Here is an 8,207-nt window from a genome sequence, read left to right as displayed (position 1 = left end):
AACTCAGAGATCGAGTGCAGGAATGAGCCATTCTGGTGCCAGATGGATTCCACCCAGCGGTGAGCTTTACCGGTGAGTAGTTAGATGATAAATGATACCTTGCTTCGCTCGGTGGGGAAACGAGAGGGTTGCATCTCGAAGATTAGAGAACACTGTAGCAGGAACCCTTTGCAGTCTTCTGCGTTGCCAGAATAGGGCGCTGGATGGGCCATGGAAACCGTGACTACAGTGGTGTTGCTAGCCTGGTTACTAGCTGGTAGCGCCGGTGGTGCCGGCGTTCTCTGCAGCTCTTGCCTGAGCACGTCAACTAATCCTTGGAGGGCGTCCATGGGTTGAGTTGACATGATGTTTGGTTGGTCCAGTCTTCTGTAATGAACATAAGACAATGAATGAACAGATGAAATCAAAACCAGTGTTTATTGATAGTTCAGGTCTGAGGTAAAGCTGCAAAGCTTGGAGACGTGGTGAAGGATGCTTTGCCCGTGCTCTGATAAACACACGCTCGAGAAGGAGTTGAATCTGGTAACATGCAAAACAGGATCTGGAAACGCTACAGAGAAGAAGAATGAGAGAGTCGAGTTGGTAAGCATAGCATAAGAGACTGGACGGTGAATAAAGGCGAGAGCGTGGCTTAAATAGTCTGTGAGCAATTAGTGTTGAGTGACGCCAGGTGATGATTATCAGAACTCCGGTGATTGAGATCTGAAGAAAGTGTCGTGAGAAGCTGGCGTATCCGTGACAAATATATGCATAATTGAAATATTTAGTATGTGTTGTTAATGCAAAATCTTACATACAGAGGCAGGATAGTGCCCCTTCTTTTTTTTTAAATTAGAGTTTGTAAGAATACTGCCAAAAATCAAATTTGCCAAAAAACAAAAAACATCACATGCTCGTTTGCATGAGGTCTATTGCAATTTTATCACTATACTTTCATTTAAGCTTAAAAAATGTCACCTGGGCTCTTTCTGTGTGCTTCATTCATCACTGTGTTTCTTCACTGATGCCTAACAATAATATTTTTGTCATTTAAAGCATTACAAAAATTGGCACACATGAAGTTTTACTTTGACACTGAAATTAACTGCAGAAACTGGTACACAAAGTATACTTGCTTGTGAGTTACTTAGATGTGTAAGTCTTACTTGAGGAAGTTTTCTTGGTCTAGGTAGTTCTGTATCCAGGTCCGACCCTGGGAACACTGGCAGGCAATACATTGGATTGGATACCAGTCCATCACAGGGCACAACACAGGTAATCATACACTCATTCATGCCTAGATGTAATTTAGTGTAAGCAATCTACTGATGAACTGAACCAGGTGAATTTGTGTAGTGTTCTCGTGCAGTGTGTTGGAACGCTGACTAAACACAGAGTTAAACCGTAGCCAATGAAGAGAGAGTCGTAGTAAGATTTACCCTTTACTGTCACTCTCTCTTTTACATTTAACGTGTGTGATATCGTATTAATGAACTTACGGCATTGCCTCTATGATGTTTTTAGTGGATGCGCTGGATACTATAAAGAGCACGCCATGCCGGTTTCATTGCAAGATTGAGCACTGAGCGCTAACCGGAAGTGGCGAACCCGGAAGTAGCAAAACCGGAAGTGACATCGCATAAAACGAAACATATATTTTTACAAATTAAGTAGATAAAGTAATTATAAACTTTAAATTTTTATAGAGGAATACTTATCAAAAATATTTAAAGCACACATATAAATATTAAAGTCCTTACAGGACAACACAATTTGCATTACAGAGCAGTGGAGCAAGGTATCCAGGTTAATGTTATAAACATATGTTACGTAAGACTTTTGTGCTCTTTAATTCATCTCGTTGATAAACTGTTACTTCTGATCTATTAAGAGTTGATGTATATTTTTACCATTCATTTTCTGTCATTATTGTCCAGTCAACATATAACATCTTAAACCCATTCATAAATTATTAAGTAAGGATGACACAAAGAAATCTGATACATTTTAGAGATTATTAGTTTACTACATTATTAGTTTATTTTTAAAGCACATTGCAATCAAACTTGATGTTTCAACCCACCTTGATTTTCAGACTAATATATTTACGTATGTAATTTATTGATATTTATGTAGTTAGCTGATAAGTAATCATACATTCATACAAAATGTTCTAAATAATCAAATCATTTGAATTTCAGAATTCAGTAGTTCGGAAACATAACAAAACATCATTTGGAATATCTGAAGTAATATCACAAATACAAAGATATATAATAGAGAAACCATAAGAGATTTATCAGAATCTTGATTGTACTTTCCATAAATGATAATTTTATACATACAGAAACTATTTTCTATCCATTTCTAAGTATAACACAAAGAAATATAAATCTATCACACCTAAACAACAAGACGATTGATGGAACCCTGAATGTTTTTGTTGTTGTTGTTGTATTGGTTTGTTGTGTTATTGTCATGAATGTCAGTATTTTGCTGCATTATCTTGATTGTTTTGTCTCATTTAATATTGAAGTTATGCTTCAGACAGAGAAGAGCCTGCTCTTTAGTGATTTTTTGCCATTCTACTGGATACACAGCTGGTTCTGCTTCAAACTGTTTAGCAAATCGGTCATTAAATGTCACCATCACATACTTCCAGTAATCTGAGGCCTTCATAGACATGTCAGGTGCAATATGCCAGTCTGGGTAGTATTTCCGGTAGTCTTTACAGGGATGAGCTTCAAAATTAGTTTCATAACTTTGAAACGTTCCATTGCCATATACACTAGATGTACAGATCTCTTCACAAAGAGAATTAGTCTTTGCGTATACAAAACCACCAAGTCCCATTGGTCTATGCAGACCTGCATGGTGTTGCTGATGTTTCTTCCCTCCTGCCTCACATGGTGTTTTGCAAAATGGACACTTTTTCCCACATCCAAACACCCTCTTAAAGAACACATTTTGGGGCTTCATAGACACATTGTTCAGTGTCTCTTGGATATCAGTTGACCTGGAGATCTCATCTACTAACTGTAGCTTCATCTCATCAATACATTCATAGAGACTTTTGGTGAAGGGAGCACAATCGCTTGTATTCTGAAAGAGGACCTGTTCCACTGTGTTCATGGACATTGGGATGACACAGATTAAAGATTTGCAAAAGTTCTGGATAAACTTCGTTGTACCTCCTTCATTATTGGGCAGTGGAGACCCATTATCATCAACCTTAGAGGCTTCCATTGCTTTCATGATCTTCTGCATGATGTCATCCAGCTTCTTCATTTTTATGTTTTATGTTTTTATGTCTTTGGAAAAGGATTTAATGATACGATTGTATATCCATCCTTTGACATAAGCATTATACTGCAAAATGTACATTTTAAAGTCCTCAAAGTTGGATTTTTCCAGTAGCTCCTTTTGAATTGTATACTGAAAAAGCACTCGAGAACTATACTCAGTTGGGATGTTTAGCAGAACTGCGTCAACGATATCAGGTCCAAAGGACTGGTCGATGTATTCAGTCACTTCTGGTTTGAGACAGACCTGAGTGAATTCTCTTGCTTTCCTTTGGCACTGGTCATTCTTTCTATACAAATCAATGAAATCAGACAGATACTGACTCTTGAATTTCTGCAAATGCTTAATGGGGTCTTGCTCACTGAGGAAATTCCTGTGCATAACTGTGAATTCGCGAGATGCAATGCCACAAATGTGCAGTTTTAAGTCAAGTTCAAATTTTGTACTGATTTTTGAACCTGCATGTGTGAGCTGATCATCAATTTCTTCCAGCACATCTTTTGTAAATGTGTATTGGTAATCACATTTTTCTTGTGCATGCTGATCAATGTTTTTTTCACAGGACTTAATTATACTGTTTGCAACAATCTCTAACTCTTGCTTTGCATTACGCTGTCTGAAGAGGCTTTGAATTTTCTTTCCTAATTTTACATGTTTCTCTTTGACCTGGAATTCTCCTCGCCCATACTCTGAGAAATTTTGAACTTTCTGCAAATCCTCCATGAGATTGCGATTGGCGAAACTTCCTCTCAGTTGCTTTAGAATTTCAGCAGAAACATCCCTTTCTTTTATACCAGTGATGTTTGCCACTTCTCTTTTCCACATTTTCTCAAACTCAGCTGTAAGCTCTTTGTCAGACACATAATGTTTACAATGTTGGCACTCAATCATTGCAGTTTGCTTTCTGTGAATGTCTTCTAATTTCTTCTTGTTACTCGTCATCTCAAGAACAACATCTAATGTTTTTCTCACTTCATCCTTCATTTCACTTTCTAAACCTTTGATAGTATTAGCAAAATCAACTTTGTACTTTTCCACCAAATGTACATGGCGGTCTTTCTTTTTGTAGTACTCGTTTAGATTTTTATACATTCTGTCTCTCTGAGAGGCAATTTCTTTACGTGCTTTCTGTTTAATTTGCTCAACAACCTCATTATTCAGACTTTTATCAGTGTTAGGTATTTGAACCATTTCAGATGTAACCCAAGACTGAATCTGTCTTCTGAAAGACCATTCCCATTCTGTAAACTTTTTGGAAAGGTTGTCATATTCATGGGCTACAAGAGTGTTTCTGAAACTGAAGATAAAGTTCTCAAATTTCACTGCCTTCCACAAGCTGCACATCCATTGCAGGAACTCTGGGATCTGAGAGGGTTCTTCATCCTTTCTTGCTTTCAAGAGGTTTTTCTTAAAATCAAGAACAGCTACACTGTAGCCTGTATTAACTGGGGCCATTGGCGGAGTGCCATGCCATAGGCCTGGTATATACCAGTCATTCTTTTCCACATCATAATCCAAAACATCAGTGAATTGTTTTATGTTAGGCTTATTTTCCATCCCAGCTGCAATCACTGTCATCTCATTTAGTTGTTCCAAGAGCTGTTTTCGTTCTGTCAGGTTTTTGTCATATGCAGATACACCACCAACATTTTGATGAACAAAGTAGCAGACTGTCTTTTTACCAACTTCCTTCATCCGTAAAAAAGCATGAACTGCTATCTGTGACACATCCTTCATCTCTGTGGAATTTTCCATTGCTATATTGATTATAGTTACATCACTAAGACCAATCACAAACGTGGCTAACTCATTGTCATGCTCATAACTGTCTTCCAGTTTTGCCAGTGCTGGTGATTTCAAACCCTCTGTATCAATCAGAAGGACAAAGTCACAAAGTAACTCTTCCTTCAAGTCCTCACCTACAGGTATGACAATCATGTATGCTCCACGTGTGCATCGTCCACTACCCACTGCAAACTGCACTCCAAACATAGTGTTGAGCAGTGTTGATTTACCAGAACTCTGAACCCCTAACACAGTTATAATCAGCACGCGGCTCTTTCCCCCAACCATACTGTGAAGCTCCATGAGAACATCACTCACCCATTTCTCTGGGATATTTGATGCATCTCCATCAAGTAGTTCAAGAGGAAATCCAGCCAGAAGCAGTTTGGCAGCCAGAGTAGGAAGATTGCTTATTTTGTCAGATATTTTGCTTGAACCAAATAAAGCAGCCATATAGATTTGTCCCATTTCTCTCATGTAATGCTCGATGCCAAGAGAAGAATCAAGAAGTTCCTGGTCTAATCGGGCTATAGCATCTCTGTCTTTCTTTTTTTCACACTCTTTGTATTTTTGCCGAAGGATTGACATGTTTGCGTGATCGCATGTCCATCTTTAGTCCCATCCATTTCAGAAAGAAGGCTCGCTCAGTATCATCAGAGCTCAACAAAGCATCAGTGAAGATCTCCATTGTTTTGGTCATTTTGTACTGACTTTGTCTGTTCCAAATTTCATCAATTTCTTTTTGAAGTTGCACCTTATAGTCTTCCAAGCTGTTTTCTCCTGAATTTAGTAATCTACATTGCTCTTTCTCTATTTTAGCCAGTCTTTTCCAATTTTCACCTTGTAGTGGCAACTGTGTCTTTTTATAGTCTGTTATTTGACGAACTCCAATCGTTTTCAAGATTTTTTCTGCCTTTTCTTCAGCTGATACAGAGGCTTTTCTTTGAATCTCATCAATGTCAAGACCTAATTCCCGAGCAGTCTTCTTCATGGAATCAATAGTACATGATTTGTAAGCTCTGCTTAGAACAGTCTTAATGGAAGAATTGATTGATTTAGCAAAAGAAGCCAAATTCACTTTTTGGTTTTTCTTAATTATGTGGTCTCTATCCAGCTGCAGTGTATCAATTACTGCCTCAATAGATAACTTAGCCTCCTGGGTCATGTTTCTCTGAGAGTTCACCACAAGAAATAATTTGGATGTAATTCCTTTTAAAGAAGCTAAGAATCTTTGCTCCTTTTCTTCAACACTGTCCAAGAACACAAACAGAGCTGCTGATACCTTTGTAAGGAACCTGAATTGTGTTTCAAAGGTGCAAGCATCACCTCTTAAATTAGCAACAGCTACTGCATCAGAAAAGACATCAATGCTATTGTTCCCTCATGGAAGATTCCAGCATATTTCAACCATGCCATTAGCAATTTGCTTAGGTGCAGATCCTCCAATCATTTCTCTATGAGAAAAGAAGTCATGGTGCTGCTCTGCATTGTTGAGCACTTGGTTCAAAACTTGAGACTTGGACAAGCTGCAGTTACTTAATCTCACAAATGATACCAAGGGAATTTCAGCATGAACAACACTGTTTTCGACAAACTCTTTTGATACTGACATTGAACATGGGCGCCATTCTTTTATGATACATCTAAGAGCCCATAACATAAGAGTGCCCTGATTGATTACTCCTGGAGGCAGCAAAAATGGTGTGGCAAACTGGCACATTGACATTTTCAGTGCTATATCTTGCTGAAGAAAACTATCTGCACAAAAAAAGAGGGCAGCATGAAGATCAAGAAGGTTAAAACTACCATCACTCTCCTCTTCACTAAACAAGTCTTCTGATTCGGCATTTCCACAAAGTGCAGATAGTATTGATCTTGATTTTGAATTAACCATCAGTAACTTTCTCAGAAAGCCCCATGGTATTGCTTTCAGCGAGTCAGTTTTTTCATTGGACAATGTGGCACTGTTGATTTCCAGTAATGTCTTCAGGGACAGCTTGTTTGGGTAGTAGTTTTCAAGTCCCAGTGTTTTCAAAAATGAAAGAAGGGAATCTGAAAATAAAAGCATTTTTTTCTTAATGATATATATATATCTCACTCTCACTCATCTCACTCATTTTCTACCGCTTTATCCGAACTACCTCGGGTCACGGGGAGCCTGTGCCTATCTCAGGCGTCATCGGGCATCAAGGCAGGATACACCCTGGATGGAGTGCCAACCCATCGCAGGGATATATATACGTATATATACGTATATATACGTATATATACGTATATATACTGTATATATGGTTAAAAATGTGCATAAAAGAATATTTTAATGTTTGTTTTTAAATTTTGTGATTTGTTAAGTTATTACTAAAAAAAAGCAGGGTTTCATAGTTCCCTGCAATTAGGTGGAGGCTGGTGTACATTTAGTTTTGTGGACAAGCTTCGGTGAATGGTTCCCTTTTTGAGGGAACTCCACTCTGCACAATGCCCTCTGAAGAACATATAAATTTATTACAATTTAATTGGCACATGGTTTCAAGTAAAAGACCATAAATGTACTTGCATTGAGCACTTGGCTCAATGCAAATGGGAGCACTTCTCTTTTGGCACTAGATTAGGGGTTTTAACTTCTTCATATGCCCCTTTAGTGCTACAGGGTTACTTATGGTTTGGGTCCCACCTTGAGGCAGGTTAATGTCATAAGCCTTTTTGATGACACTTTTTGCATGTGTTTTGGGGTGTTGATGCCTACGCTACCCCTGCTAAATGGAGAAGACCTCATCTCTCAGCAGTGTTTCTAGCTCGAAAAACTTTCTCCTGCAGCCCAGGGGTTATGATTGATCCACAAGCAGAGAGCACAACAGTGGTCTCCTAAATCTATCACCAGGGTGGGCCACGTTTACACCCAACCTTCAAGCAGGTGATGAAAATCCTCCTGTTTGTACAGAAACCAAACTTTTGAGGGCAGTTTGCATTACACGGTACAAGCGCTAGAGAGTAGATTCCTGCTGAGGCAGAGGCCAAGGTCTGGGGAATGGCTGACCCACCCACAGGTGGTGAAGGCCATATGGCAGAGGTACAGAAAAGGTGCTCTTGTTCACCTCCAAGAAGCTGACCCACTGTCCCTTCAGGTTTGCCCTCACACCTTC

At 38.8% G+C, this 8,207-nt stretch overlaps 1 long non-coding RNA gene across 1 annotated transcript; it reads right to left on the bottom strand.

The window, feature by feature from the left end:
• Positions 1 to 398: 398 nt before the first annotated feature.
• Positions 399 to 1,870, bottom strand: LOC125145970. The gene is made up of 2 exons (XR_007144464.1): positions 1,146 to 1,870; positions 399 to 1,007 (listed from the first exon to the last, which is right to left on the bottom strand). It is a non-coding gene; the product is annotated as an uncharacterized LOC125145970 (long non-coding RNA).
• Between the last annotated feature and the right edge of the window lie 6,337 nt (positions 1,871 to 8,207).

Source organism: Tachysurus fulvidraco, chromosome 12 (genome assembly GCF_022655615.1).
Source record: "Tachysurus fulvidraco isolate hzauxx_2018 chromosome 12, HZAU_PFXX_2.0, whole genome shotgun sequence".
Lineage (NCBI taxonomy): Eukaryota > Metazoa > Chordata > Actinopteri > Siluriformes > Bagridae > Tachysurus > Tachysurus fulvidraco.
This window is presented reverse-complemented; position numbering and strand designations above follow the sequence as displayed.